The sequence below is a fragment of the Thermobia domestica genome, chromosome 5 (genome assembly GCF_964235325.1).
Source record: "Thermobia domestica chromosome 5, izTheDome1.hap1.1, whole genome shotgun sequence".
NCBI lineage: Eukaryota > Metazoa > Arthropoda > Insecta > Zygentoma > Lepismatidae > Thermobia > Thermobia domestica.
In genome coordinates, this window is record NC_137458.1 from 137,365,697 (window position 1) to 137,382,670 (window position 16,974).

The following is a 16,974-nucleotide window of genomic DNA, read 5'->3' on the forward strand; positions in this document are numbered from 1 at the left end:
CATTCAGAAATCACGACCAACTTTGAACATAAGGATTTAACCTCTTACGTACAAGTAACATCCATGTGAATGCCGTAAAGTACTCTGTAGAAAAATACTAGTGATATCGATGGGCATGTCATGAAAATGTATCCTTTATCAAGGATTGTATTAATCCTGGAGACGATGAATTATTTCAGTGGATGCAAGGCACGAGTTAGTTCTGCGATTTCTCCTTTAGGTGACAGCACTTTACTGGCACAAAATTAAAAAGAAAAAGTTTTGCGTCCGTAATTGGCAGACCTAAAGGAGCATTCAATTACGACACACACGTGTTTCTTTTGACGATAAAGAATTAACAAATTCAAGTTCGTATTTGGAGAGCGGAAGAAAGAAAAGAAAAAAGAAGAAATTTTATCTTGGAACTCCGGTCAGTATTACCAACCTGAAGCAGCATAAAATCTCTTCAGAACATTAAAATTGTCGCTTTTCACTCCAAATGTTCCTTTATACAAATAATTTGTTTTATGAATAATATGAATGCTGTCTCGCGCGTGCTCGATAGCTATGCCCTATATAATGGTCTAAACAGGGCCGGCCTTACGTGGTGCGGGGCCCGATTGGGAACATTTTGCGGGGCCCCAGGTTCACAAGTAACTTGCACCAAGGAGTGTAGAACAAATTATATATATATATATATATATATATATATATATATATATATATATATGATTTAGGAGGAGTGTACCGGTGCACGTGCAGTCTCTTCGTTGTAAATATACACTACCTAAACCGAGAAGCTACCAGTGAAAATAACAACACTTTCCGAAAATTACTATTGTCATGTTTCCGTTTGGGCTTTAAAAGTAAGTGAAGTTTTGCAAAAACAGTAGTTTAAGTCAATTTTCTGAAGGTTAAAGGAAAAGGATTCACTGAGAGTAGATATTTAGCGTTTCCAGGGCAATTCCTCATCCACACCACAGTTGCCTAAAGTCATTTTAAAAAATTCAAAATGTACTGGTAGTTGTTGATGCACCCCTCGTCAGAAAATCCTGAATCCGGCCGTAGAGTGGTTATGTGGTTACACCCATTTCCCTTTATAACATTTTCCTATCTGCAAAATGTTCTGGTGAAAACGCTCACCCTGTTCATAGCTTATAGCAGCTAATTTTTCAGAGAAATAATTCAAACGGAAATGCAGACATTGAATGAATTTTAAATTACATATTTCACCCTTGTGCCTAGCAATTTTTCAAGAAGGTTCTGTGCCAGTATTTCATAGTTTTCTTCTCTTGCAAGTAAACCTATCGATGTTGAAATCTAGTTTCTTGACCGAACTTGGCAGAGAAGTGTGGAATATCAAGAAACGAGTGTAAGCAAAATTTAAAGTGCTTCCGTCCATAAAGACGGCCGCAGTGGCCAAAAACATGATTGATCAGAATAAACCATAACAATGTGTTTCAAGTTTGAAAATTTCATTATATTTGTAAAACGGGTAAAGGGGTGGAAAAGAAAAAGACATTAACCGACACCGGGAGGAAGTAAATATCTATTTGAGGGTATGCTTATCATGGCTGTCATCTTGAAGTTGGCCATCTTGTATCTCGCTCGACTTTTTTTAAATTAGGAAGGGAGTCATGTAATATATCAAACTGAGCTAGAATTTTGTGAGAAATACAATGGTGAAGTCTATGTTTCCATAAGTGTATATTTGTAAGACATAATGAAATGCACATTGATATGAATTCGTTGGTTCAAAGGTTTCTTGGTTCTTTTTGAAAAGAATTGAATTGAGGAAAACCTAATCTACGCTATTGAGAACATCGTAGGTAGCTACCCGTACGATAGGTATAATCACCTTGAAATTGTTATCGACAGCAGACAAAATGAAATGGTGTTGAGACCATCGCAGACGTGAAGGAACTGATGGAAGATAGATTACATGTTTTCCATTGGATTATTTTACTTACAAGACAAACCTTCATAAGCAGCCACCTATTCAGTCTGCACTAGTAGGCTATAATTTGCTTTTCCTGATTTGATTTTTTAAAAAATAAATCCACGGGATTTTTCGCAGGAACGAGCAAAGTTTGTCCTCTGGTTTTGTATTTCTAATATAGCTATAATATATAAGAGAAACGATATGCAAAGAAGTCGCACTAAGGTTGATTTATTTTATCCCATCTCGTTATTCACGTATCACATACCATCAATAAGAACGCCAGGAACTTTTACTTAGTGGGGCGTTCAAAATGTAAGAGGGTGTGCATCCAGAATAATGATACACATTTTTATACAAACCCAAAGAAAACCATATTTTTACGCCCAAGGGTGTGTGTAAGCAAATTTGGGGGAGTGTTAGGGATGTTGAAGGTGTGAGGAATACTCCCTGAATATAATATATATTTCTACAACAGAAGTTGTAAGCGAAAAAAATAAACTACTACAGCCTTATATTCAGATAATATTTGTATATGCCCGAAAACTTAATACAAACTATTCATTTAATTATAAGGGAAAGGCCATACCCTCCCTTCTGGAGTCCACAGATGTACACTCATGTCCCAAATGATTTTCGCATATCTATAATTGTCTTCTTGTAAGAATATAATTTGATAATGATTTTGCAGTGTACTTTTAATACTGATACTATGTGTATAATCGGGAAATGTATATTTGTGGTAAATTTCATAGGAAAAGAATTTATTATAAATACGAAAATTAGAATGAGTAAAACAAAATGTTGCTAAATGGACAAGAAAGTTTTATTTTCGTTTTATTGTTCTTATTTACTGCTCTTTTGACATGAAATTTGCCACATACATGTCTTTGCCACATACACACATAATAACGTTATAAGAAATTCGTTATCAAATTATATTCCTACAACAACACATTTATACGACAATAATTTTGGACATGAGTGTACCTGTATTGCAATATGTTGTGTGTATTTGAGTAACAGAGCAGCAGAGCCATCTTAACGATACCATAGCCACTTGGCCGGGGGCTCGGCAAGCATTGGGGACCCCGCGAGCAGAATGGCATGTATTAATTACATGTATTAGGAACAAAATTTAGTCATAGGGACCACAACACACTTGTTTGTTCTGGGGTCTAATATGCTGTTAAAACGGCACTGGAGAGTAGAGTAGAAACCACTAGCACAGGGCCCTCTTAGACGAGGGGCCCGATTGGAGGCAATCGCTTCAATCGGCTTAAGACCGGCCCTGGGTCTAGACAGTCTTTCAACAGTAATTAAAAACCTGATGTTACAGTACGCACATAAGAAAATGACACCTGCAACACAAGAGGTTAAAAGATATAATGTCTAAATGATTAATATAGAACATAGAAGTATTAATTCACACAGACTAATATAACTTTAAAGTAGTTAGTACGATATTTTTCTCTTATAATCTGATGTTTTCATGCTGAATGATTGATGTCAAAATTAACGGAAGATGGTGTATAACGATACCTAGAAAGCAGGTCATAAGAAATAGAACATCATAAAATTAAATTCCCTCTCTTATTCTTTGAAACATTTATTCCCAAAGGCAGCGCCGGAAATCATGTTTTACTGCTGCGTAACATATTCCGTTCAGAGCAATTATTAGGCTTCACAATACAAACGTAATTTAGATTTGATTTAATTAAATTCTAATTACCTTTCGCGAAATCATTTTATACTTCAACTGCTTCTTTGTCACAATTTAAATCCGTTAAAAAAATATCCTTTCATAACAGGTATAAACGCTTAATCTAACGATAGCAAGAGGTAAATATGCGTTTCAAAATACTAAATGAAGGAAATAGTATGTTTTTTTTTTTTTAAATAATTAAATTTTGGAAAATGTAATATGTACGGAAGTCAGAACTTGTCATGCGTAATGGTAAGGTTTAAAATCGTTTTTGAACATCAGAATTATTGAGTAGATTGAGATTCGAGTTATCTGTGATTTCAGGTTATTATAATGAATAAATGCTAGTTTTAGAAGTTGAAAAGTCTCAATGTTCAGATCAATAATTGCAAGTGACGCTATAATAAAAAAGAGTGTACTAAATGTAGAAATATACTATAGTAATGATATAAGAGGACTTCATTTCATATACTCTCGACGTACAAATCTTTGTTATCTACTATCGAAACCATAAATGATAAAGCTAGCATTTCTGGTTAAAATAAAAGGATGAGGTAGGAGATGGAACCGATTCTTCGAAGTTGAATCGATATCAAAACACACTGCTTATTATCTTTTATTGTTTATGATTTAGGATGGATAGCAAATTTTGAAATCGGAATTGCTAAAATCTATTATTTCCAATACAGAGACAAAGATGTAAACGAAACCTACTCTTTAAACACTGAACCCATATAATATATATATATATTGCTTTGATTGTCAATTTTTACTCAATATTCCAACCAGAAGTTCCATATATGTCTAGCATTTTCGGTTTCAAAAACCGATAAGGGATCTTATTGTTGACACGTTGCATGTATAAAGTAGCGTACTCAGGAATTTATTCCGGGAGGGGTTCAAACTCAATATGAGGGTATTTTATATTAAAATGCCTTAAATTGCCCCTAAAAATTTATACATAATTTCTGGGGGGGGGGTCCGGACCTCCAGGACCCACCCCCTGAGTACGTCCCTGCATCTATATATCAAAATCACTTCTGGCTATCTCTTACTGTTTCACTCTATTACCTTTTCAAGGATGATACATAATATAATAATACTAGGCCACTTCCTTCTTTTCCTGTTCGTTTCTATCTCTCCAATTCCTGAGTAGTATGATCGCCAGGAACATCATGCCTCATATGTAACGGGATAACATATTCATGGACGCCGAAAGTCCAGAAATCTAATTTCTAATTCTAATTTCGGGACATTATATTAATAATTCAATTTTTCATTACTTCACTAACAAGTAAAGGTCACGTTTGGGTGAATCGAGTGATAGAGTGGTAATAAGTGTGCTAAATATATCAGGGAGGTATTAGGAGCAAAGCGCAAAGGATTTAGGAGATACAGCCATTAGGAAGTCACATGGAGGTACATGTCATAATCGTAATACACAGTCCAAAACATAGGGGAGGAGTCTTATATATATTATTTCCTCTAAATTAGTTTATGTTCGTGTTTCCAGCATATTTATGTGATGAAACACAAGGGAAAGTTGTTTGTTTTGCAAATCCGAAGTGTTTTTTTTTTTTTATTGCATTCAAAAGTTACTACAATCATTATGCAGTTTAGAAAAGAGTGCATGCCTTGCACAAATACTCTGCTCACAGTGAGCACATCTGAGAAACGCAATCAAGTCGCGCTTGAAACATTTGTCGTTCACAACTCCGTCAAAGCAGTAATCGTAAGAAACGATTCAACTTTCAGGCTCCTCATTCAACCTCCTATCCAGCCGTATAGAAAGCGAATCGAACTATGTTGCGAAAACGAGGAGCACTGAACTGGTAAATTTTGAACACCTGAAGTTGCACGAACGTGTCAGGATGCTAAATATTCACTTCACTTTTTGTTATTGCTGTATCAGTGATGAAACAAACAAAGGCTTTGTATGGACGGTAGAAGTGAATATCCAGAGCCTGAATCATGCCACTACATCCACCAGGTAGCCGTTTGGTCAATGCATAGCCTTCTGGCACATACTGTGACGAAACACTGTCGTCTTTGTTTGCAGACTATGAATCAAGCAACAGGAGGACGTTCTTTCTATCACCTGGAATGTTTTCCCACATGAAAGTCTTAAGATCCTAATAGAAAGTCTTAAGATCCTGCTTGCTCATGTTTCCTGTTTTAATAGCAAATGAGATTAAGATATTATTCGGATCAGCTGGTTTTACTGCAGGGAACCTACCGTTTGGTTCAACCACCAAAACATACATTGGACACAGAATTTATCAATCCATGGACACAACCGGCGTTATCATATACGAATGAAATGCTGCACTCACGTATCCCACTGTTGATCTGACCTTCACTAATCCTTTCTCCCTTCCTTCACGAAGCGACTTTGATTCGCATAGAAGACATTGGCAGCTGGAATGCCATCAGTGATCTTAAGATCACGTACAGAAATAGACTACAAAATGTACTTCCAGGTGACGTTCTAGTGGCTGTATCTCCTAAACATTTTGAGTTTTGCGCTTAAAACATCCCTGACATATTGAATACACTTAGTGCTATTCTATCACATATGTCTCGGGCAGCAACTAGATTCACCCAAACGTGACCTTTACTTGTAAGTAATTTAAGTGAAAAAGGAAAAGTATTTTATTATTGACTAACTATCACATAGAACCTGAAGTTTATTCAATTGTAATGTATGTATTAATAAGCTACATATAATAAGTTTACGGTCTATATGCCCAACAGTTCAATAACAGGTAAAAAGATCCAAACTTTAAATACAAAACAGGTAAGTGAACGTAATATTTAGTTTGTATCGCCAAGTCCTACAGAACCAAGTTTCCTTCTTGTACATTCATCGTGGGTCAATAAGTCTTCCTCTATTCAAGTTTCAGCTCTACTGAGTTATGCAAGTCAAGGACATGTTTGTATTTTTTGAATCGCTAGTAGAACCAGAATATGAGAAATTTCGTTCTGTTCATTTCAATAGCTGAAAATAAACGTGTAATAATAATACATTGCCCATGCACCTGACGATTTTCTTCATATTTCGAGCTATTAGTCAGTTATATGTAACCTACTACTTCGAGATTTCAAAGAAGATATTGAAAAATGTTGAACTGATATCGGATTCAAGGGCAGACCAACGCAAAATTTTACCCGGTTTGTCGCCCCCTAGCCCTAGCCTTTATTTTATTACAGTGATTTTAATATTTTAAACCCATTTTTCAAAAAGAAAAATAATACTCAAATACATGATATATATATATATATATATATATATATATATATATATATAGATATATAGTATATATATATACTAGGGTAAGTCAACTGAAAACCATAAAAGTAGAAATAAAAATCCGCATATGGTGCCAGTGAGCTGTAAGTTGGTATGCCTGTTTACGATAGTATGCCGGATGTCTCCTAGGTGGCAGCAGCCGGCAGATGCACAAACACCGGCACAACAACAGTTCCAAAATGGCAGCCCCACTAGCCACATGCACCAGTGAGGAGCAGCGTTCTGTGATTCGGTTTTTGCGAAGTGAAGGTGTGAAACCGATTGACATTTTTAGGCGAATGAAGGTTCAGTATGGAGATGCGTGTTTGTCACAGCCACAAATCTATGAATGGTGCCGGAAATTTGCAAATGGTGTTACGTCTGTGGCCGATGCTCCACGCCCCGGCCAGGCTCGGCGCGTAGTGACTCCAGAGACTATTGCAGCCGTTGAAGCCATCGTTTTGGAAAACCGCCGTGTGACAATAGACGAAATTGCAGCATGTGTACACATGAGTCATGGATCGGCACATCATATTGTGAATGATGTTCTCCAGTTTCATAAGGTGTCTGCAAGATGGGTGCCCCGACAACTGACGCCTGAACTGAAACCTGCTGATCCTCTTTTGGGACGAAAAGGGCATCATCTTGGAACACTACACGCCACGAGGAACCTCTGTGACGAGTGCTACGTACTCGGACCTCCTAAAAAATCATCTCCGGCCTGCCATCAAAACGAAACGACGTGGATTGCTGTCAGCCGGTGCCCAGAAGCAATGGGCGGCAGGAAGTTCCACTTCGATGAAGAGGTACGCAACGCGGTGCACGAGTGGTTACGCCGTCGCCCAAAAGACTTTCTTTCTGCAGGTATTCAGGCTCTTCCGAAGCGCTGGCGGACTTGCATTGAACGAGGAGGGGACTATGTTGAAAAGTGATTTACTTCTGTACCCTGTGTGACCAATAAATAATATTTAAAAAATAATTATGGTTTTCATTTGATTCCCCCTCGTATATATCAATTATATTGCTTTTTATTATTTATGTACCGATGTGTATAAACAGGAACAATATCGAACAGCACTTATTGAATACTACTAATGATAACATGATTACTGCTATATTATAAATTGTTTTATTATATCAATAACATCAGGAGACATTCTACCATATACCCGACTATGTAACATTCTATTCTAATAGTGTGAAACACCAACAAATAATTTCACATATGTTGAACGTGTTTTGTGCACAGCAATATAAACGACCCTTTTTATGTAAGTCCTATTAGTCGAAGTCCATAGCATTCTCTTCTACCATTGTGAATTGAAAAAAAAGATGATGTAATTTACTCTGCTTTACAAGAATATAAACCCAAAAGAATATAAACCTAAGTAGAAAACACATTATAAAATTTACTTTTGAGGCTCCTTTTGGCGTTCTCCTAACTGTGGTGTCCCGCGCAGTTGCCCAAGTTGCCCGGTCCTTGGTCCGCCCCTGATTGGATCAACATTTTCTGAACATTTACGACCAAACCTGCAAACATGCATGCATATGTTCAAACATACATAACTTCATGATATCCCTCTCGTTATTTAAGTGCTTTCTCATATTATACTGCTGTTAGCACTTGAATCGCTACTTATCATTAATTGTGAGTTTGAATTGGGGAATAAGACTTTTATGTATTGCAATTATGTATTCTTCAATTATGTATTAAATTAGAGATTATGCTAAAGTGATAAGACATTCAAATATAAAATAAGGCGTTTCCTACTGGTATGTGGCAGAGTTCTTAATATAAAAATAACGAAACAAGTGGCGACACTAGAGGTAGGTCAAAGAACGTCCCTGGGTGGTATCTCCCACCCCCATGACTGTCTCCCTAGATACCTTGTACTATAACGTACGTAAAGTAATATCTAAATTATTTTCGGTATATAAAACAGTAACCCCCCCCCCAAAAAAAAAATCTCTGTCTCTTAGTTGGCTCCTCGCCGAAGGACTCAAGACTGGCATCGTCACTGCATGAAGCTTTTAATAATTAGTTGGAATCAATTTTGAGACAGATTGTACGAGTCAAATGCCTCCAGCAGCAGTAACAATGCTCACTCAGTACCACACAGATACATTGGCTTATAGAAACTTATAGTATTACATTATTATATCTTATCTTAATACACTATGAAAGAAAGTGTATTGTGATGTCGTTCGATTTCAGTAAAGTGTATTGCCAGTCAAAAAGATTGGCAAGCGCTGCTAATTAATATATTTCATTCAAAGGCGTCATTTGGGGAGGGCAGATGGCCAATTGCCAACCTGAGTTTGAGGAACATATTGTCATCTTTGATAAATTATATACTAACATACTAATAAAAGAAATGTGACACCCTCATGTTGATAGACAATCTTGTCTCTCTCCTCTGTCAAACCTTCTGAAACGACGACATTGACTGCACTGTAACTCGAAATATAAATTTTTATATATCGTACTTCTCGAACCTAATCCTATGAGCATTATATAAGTTGGAATTACATTATTACATTCTTATTCGGCTTTTAGTATGCATATACGTATCTATATGTACCTTAAACGTATCATATATTGTATTAAAGACATGCACGATAATATCAACTGTATTAGCGACTAAAATATTTGAGAAACTTTTTACGAGAAAAGCACTGAATACAACATAAGAGGTAACTGTCTTTATTTTTTAATTACTAATTTGTTTGCTAAACTAATAGAAAGGAAACTAGATGTCTCGGTAATGGCAAACATGTCTCCACGTTTGGTTTCGAAGCACGGTTTGAACTCGGTTACACTAACTTTTCAACAGCTTTCAGTACTTAACTGCAGTTCTTTGCAAACAAGATTACAATTTGGGAAAATTAGATAAAACTTTGAGCTGATGAAGAAACTTATGTTTATCCTTTTAGGCTAATTAACGTTATGCGTATACTGAACTTCAACTCAGAACTAATATTGCTGTGACAAGTGAATGTACAAAGTTAAAAACACGTGGAAGTTTATTCTTGTGATTTACTTTGGAATTGATTCTAAAACTTGCCTGCTTAGGATATATTTTTGGTAACTTTATTCTTGTAAATTTATTAAATATAACAGTTATATATATATATATATATGAAACAAGTTATGCTCCAAAAATATGAATCGACAGGTTTACAAAATTAAACTATATAAGCTAATGATAGTTTTAGGTTATTACATCTCATAATGAGCTTCCTCATAGTAATATGGCAATCGTATGCGCCTTAGACATAGAAGATATGGGCGCAATGCTGATGGCTCAAGATATGGGTAAACTGTAATCCCACGTATCATATAGTCTCTGTGCATAAAGTGGCGTAAAACTCGAATTCAACCATGAACCAAATCATTAATGATTGCCATGTTTCTCTTGTCATAATGACAGTCTTGATGGTTATATATATATATATATATATATATATATATATATATATATATATATATATATATATATATTTCAGTCCCTTTCAGTTGTTCCTTTAAGCCTTGTACTATGACATACTTTTGGCTCTGTAAAAATAAGCTAATTTGTAGATTTTCTCGGAACTAGTAACTATACTATTTTGTTTGTTTCGACAGGATCTATAAAATTGATGCATGTCTCATTTTTGGACATTTCCTCATTTTATGCTAATACTACATAGAGATTGTTTCCGATCTATGATAATGAACTAGACGTCCACTTCTAGCACTGAGGAGAGCTCCTTCGTGGCTAAGCGGTTAGCGTATGCGCCTTTGGCATGGGAGACCCGGGTTCGATTCCCAGCGGGAGCTCATGTGGTTCGGATTCCACTTTAATCAGTAGGTCCACGCCTCATATAGCCTCGTTGCTGAACGGGACATTAAACTCAAAATCAATCAATCAATCAATCTAGCACTGTGGAAAATGCATGAAAACGAACCGAACCCCAGCAGTGAGAGTGATTCCTCGGAAAGTCCGTCAGTGTACTGACTTGATTTAAGACACAAATAACGATCATACTGAGAAAGACACATTATAACATTTTCCGATGCAAAGTACTTTCCCATATAATAAACTAATATAAGAGGAGTGGTTTATCAATATTAAAGAAAGATATCTCATGTGTGTCAAATCAAAAAGCCAAAGATAAACTGAGATTGCTTCTAGAGACCAAGAAATAGAAAAGTCCATGACTCGCCTCGACCTGTACTCCAAAGATGATTCAAATTTAAGGTTCTTGTCGCAGGTGGCGCAAATTTGTCTTTAACTTTGAAGGAGCCGGGTAAGACCGTTTCTACAATCTTTTTAAGCGATGTTCAAAATATTTATGACATTGAAAAACAATGCTGTGGGGGATCAGGGGTGCATAGTTGTATTCAACGTTGGAAGGCGGGCAGATTTGAGTTTTCTTCTGGAGGGACATCAATTTCATCTTACTTTCCTTTGTGGCAATCGGACACAAATCATCACATTTCTCTCCTAAAAACACATTTCAAATCGGATTGTCGCGAACAGTCTTCAACTATATGATAACTACCTTGTCGGGAAAAATGGAAGCATATAATAATTTCACATGAGCCACATGTTTATCTAACCAACAACAACTTCCTGGCAATATATTATCACCTACGAAAAGAAAAATGTTTCAAAGCATGCTATCAGGAAATTGTAGAAGGTTTCCCTAAATCATTCATAATCACTGCAGGATTCAGTTATAAAAAGAAGTTAACCACTCGCAGTAGCTAAAATGCCCAAGTCAATTCAGCCTACTGATAGACAACTGTCTTGTCCTCGGAGTTTTGCACGGAAGTCCCAGCTCTATATAGTGTAGATTCTCATAAGATATGGCTGCAACAAAATAATGAGACAAACCATACATCTGTTTCATCCGCCAAGTTTTGGTGGATATGGACATGCAATGGAAATACATACCGTGCTGTATAGTGATATCCCTATTGAATCATCTGGCGCCTTGTCAGAGGATTACCTTGCCTTTATTTTGTCGGAAAGCGACTTTGGATGAAACGACGTCACACAATGGATTCTATATGAAAAGTCTGCAAGGAGAAGTGGACTACTCTCGACATTACCGAACTATATACCAGACTGCTCCAAAAGAAACTCCGGTGTGTAGTGATAGTCCAAACTCACGGTTATGACTTAGAACATCATCTGATGTGGCGGCATGGTATTTCGTAAGACGTAAGGAAAGTTTAATTCCATTAACATAGATCAAAAATAACCTCTATGCATGAAAACTACTTATTAAATATCTGAGGAGATGCACAGTGGCATGTATCACTGAAAACGTGGACAAAAATCATTTCTCGGACACTGTAAAGATATCCTTTCTAGTCCGTCGATTAGAATTACCGAAAAATTATCAATAACTAATGTAAATCATTAATATGTCCGAACATGTAAGAGGTAGTCCTCAATTATTTGTTTATGTAATGCATTACGAATAGCTACAAATATATTACTGGTGAAACAATGCTCGAAAATAGAATACACCAAATCAATACTTTGCGATTAGTTGAGTTCAAGATGTGGAAGGTGAAATATCAGATTTATATTTTCAGTGCTTTGCAATGCAGCTGCAAAGCGTAAACAATTAATTTAACGTACATCCGGCCATTAATTTCCCACTATTTCACAAGTTGTAAAAATACAATAAAAGGAAACATTCTCTTGAATGCATGACAGAAGCATGGCTCACGTAGACATGAAAAGATCTTACGTGTTCTGTTTCAGCAGCGTACAGCACTAAAGAAGCAGAAGACAATTCTGGTTTAAAAATATGTTTCCTTGTAATCTTAGATCGATTACTTGGTGCAGTAACAAGTAATGTGCATGTAAGATAATGTCCGAATTAGATTTTAGTTCCTGAAAATACAATGTGACATTGTATCCTAATGTGAAATCTATAGATGGACGTCAATCCCGTTTAGATGAATAATTAACATTTTGAAACGTTCTTATTTTAGTATTTATGAAACATTAAAATTGTTTCAGCAAGCATTACATCAATATTTAAATTATACTTCAGAGTTTTCACTGAATTCTACTGCACTCTCTTTATTTTAAAAAGACGGATAAAGAGTAAATACGATCAAGATATGCTCTGTGTTATGATTTTTAATAGATACTTTACAATCAGTACTGAAAGCACTACACTTTAAAAGAGTACTAATACTCTCAGAAAAAAAATGATTGGGGTAAGTGGGTATAGTAAGTATTGATGGAAATACAATTCCAGATTCTAGTGTTATAGATTTAGTTAATAATGTATTCCCTAAATCTATAACGCTTCAGAGTTGTATTACGAACATCTTATAGCATACTTTATAGGACCTGTATATGAAAGGGATCACGCTATAGGCAGTTTCTAACAATTGTTATTCCGTTTCACATTGCCATTTCTTAAACAGGATGCTAAAGTATTAAGAACATTACAGACGATAATACAAGTAACGGTGATGCATTAGAAGATGAACCGTTTAAAAATCAGTTCGTTTCCGTGTTAAAGAGGCTGGTGAGACATTAAAGAGAAAGCCTTGTGACAAAGTTGGTTAGTTTCTAACTAGTAGCGATAAGAGACGGGTACGAAAACCAGAAATTATACACTTCAGACCATCAACTAACTGAAGCGTTCACCAAGTAGTAAAAGAAATAGAAGAATGTGGTGGTAAACAAATCATGCTAAAGATATATTTTTTAATGTCTTCACTTAATTTAAATAGTGTAGAATTCTGCACTAATGACTTGGATTTATTTAATTTTAAAATGACAGAAACTGCTACTAAATTTTTCTGCTCAATATCGTCCAATTTCAACATTAACATTTGACACTCCCATCATTTTTTTTTTAATTCCCAGTGTAACATTTGAATTTATTTATACAACATATCTTTATATTAAATTAAAATTACAATACCTGATGATACACATTTTGGTGAAAATGATGCAGCACCAAAAACAAATCACTTCAGGACAATTAAACTTTTAGTGAAATAATTTCAAAGTGTACCGTTTTCAAATTGATTATATCCTTTTCTTCCATTTGTTTGTAGCTCTGCAACTATTTCCAACCAGCGTTGCGATATACATTCTATTTACTATCCGAGACTTAGGCATAATGATGGCTACTGTTTATATGTGTCATGCGAAACATACTATATCGTAAATACAAAAATACATGTAGTGTTGTTGGGAACTTTTGCACATGGGAAAGGATACTTAAAAGAGAATTACCAAATAGGGAGTTAATATTTTGACACTTGTACATTTACAATAATCATTACACAATAGCGAAAAGATAATTTTCCGATGATTCTAATAGACAGACTAATGGCGATGATTTTTACAATGCTTCCAATAAACACGAAAACGTCTTTGCGATTCTAACAAGCGTAATTCAAAACACTGCAAATTAAGAAACAAAAAATACGTTTCCCTAATAAATATTATTATGGAAAGGAGACAAGCAACATGTAAATAAAGTTCTGTACATTGCGTTGTCTATGAGATAAGGAGAAAAAGAAATTAATAACCACCCTTGAAATCCCCAAAATTAAAAAAGGCAATTTAAGATGTGAATCAAATCTGTATATCTAACTTAAACAAAGTTATATATATATATATATATATATATATATATATATATATATATTAGGGTGGTCCAAAACACAAAATTAACAGTGGGTGAACAAGGCTTATTTGATTCCTTCTGATGTATACAAAGAACGAACGAAATTAGGACCTCACATAATGACAGTGTTCTCTCTGTTACTAGATCCTCCAAATTAAGTTCTTTGAGTTTCTTCGTCATGGAATGGAATCGTCATGGGATGGAATCGTCATGGAATGTTCGGTAACGCTGGCCGCTACAGGCTTTGGACCACCTTTTGCTTTGTTTCCTCTGATACTCTGTCATCAGAAAGTGCTAATCCTGCTAAATGTTCAGACAAAAAGCAGAGATGTCTTGAAAATGATGTTTATGCATTACTGGAAATAGATTCGTCCAGGTGAGTTTTCAGAACTGACAAGAAAGCTAATACCATTGAGAGGGGATCGGTTGGCAACTGGAGCTTCATGAACTATTACTTCACCTTTCGCCATCTATTGATCATATTGAAAGCTACAAATTACATCTATCCAGCTATTAGCACAGAAACTGCGTTAAATTACATTGTAGTATTGACACCTATAATGTATTATACAGGAATGTACTGTCCGTTCACTCTAGGATGGAAGATTGTTTACAAACAACAATTGTAGAGCGAGCGTCAACACCTTGCTTCTCACCCCTACATGGTTAATTCATGGTTGCCAGGCACATAAATCGCAGAACCGAATGTACCTACTTCTGCACAGTCATAGAACAATTATTATTACTATATAAATTGCTGCTTTTCGGATGACTGAGATATTAACGTTATGACAAATCGAGTTAGTTATTATGTAATACAATCTTACATATAATGCACACTCAATTTTGTACAAGTGTTCTTGTTCGAAAGTGTGCTGAAACCTTGTACGCCTGGCAATATTGAAATCATGCAGTTTGTATTGTAAACAATAAACAGGGATCGCGAAGACCGTTAGGTTCGCTGGACAGCGTTGTTTTCATGATAAGGCGACAGAAACATCTTGTACTGATTGTAAACAGAGGCTGGAAATTTCGATGCGAGTTTAGGTGGAAATATTCTCGCAACATTATTGCCTGTTGGTGAAGGTTTGCAATGTTGCAAACTGCCAAGTCTAGAATTTCATACTAATTGAACGAGCTTTGAGAAGAATTAGTATGATGCAATAATTATAAATACTAACAACCATAGACCTAAAGTATTAGGAAATAAAGCATGCTGCTGTAAGAAGAATATAATACACATAGAATTACATGTTCAGTGTTCAAAGTACAGTATAAAGCGAATTTTAACATGTAAATATTTTAAAGCAGTACGCATTTACCCTGTTTGGGTGCCCTTACTAGACACTGTCCAACACAAAAAACGCATTAAAATAGGTAGATCGAGCGTGGGCATGATCCCAGCTCTGGCTGGTATTCCTTATTAAGGTTTTCCTCAGTCCCACAAGGTGAATGCCTAAACGATAGCTTCTGTAAGGCCGGGGCGGATTCAGGACGGACTTCTGGGGGGGGGTTTAGTACTGCTACTTAGAGCTACTTTTAAGAGCTCCAAACTCTGGGATGGGTTTTATTTAAATATATAAAATAAGAAAGTTTTCTCTCCAGGGGGGGCGATCGTCCCCTAGATCTGCCACTGCTGTAAGGTCAGAAATGGGCCAAACACTGAGGCCCCAGAATTGGCGGGAAATATATTACGCCAGAATGTTGCCAAAACTATGGTGGTGGGTTCCGATATCCCTTTTTCGTTTATATGTGTTTAAATTCATTATGAAGTAAGTGTAGAATTGTTTCTTTCATTCTTTTTCTTTCTTTCTTCTCATCTTTCTCATCCTCGCTCTCTTTTCCCCACCTTCATAAAATCTGAATACTATCCTCCTGTAAGATTGTTTCTCTCCACGACCCAAGGTTTAAAGAGACCAACCTGATATAGTTAACTAATAGCAGAACTGTACCAATAAATTCACATTAGAGACAGCGCCGTAACTTAGTATAGATTTTTTCTGGGGGCAAGCATTAGTACGTGTATTTGGGCCTCCTAGAAAAAGTTTTTTCTCATTCTAGGGCCCTCCTCTTTCTATCTTTTTCTTACTATTTATGTCCCCCCGGAGCCTGTGGCCCTCCCTGACGGCAGGGTTTGCGGAGCCGTTACTTATGCTCCTGGGCCCCTTCCATACATGACAAATTAATTCAGGGGACAATATTGACAAATCTCAAAACCATACGAATAAATGTTATTTCTAGGGCCCCTAATAGTACACGTTTTTTACTGAAGTGGGCCCACGACTCACTTTTGTTTTATTTACCTTTTGTGCGCTGCTTTATGTAATGTAGTGAAACTGTTTGATGCTTCATTTATAATTTCATGTGCGCATCGTATATGGATTAAGAAAATTTTGCCTCAAA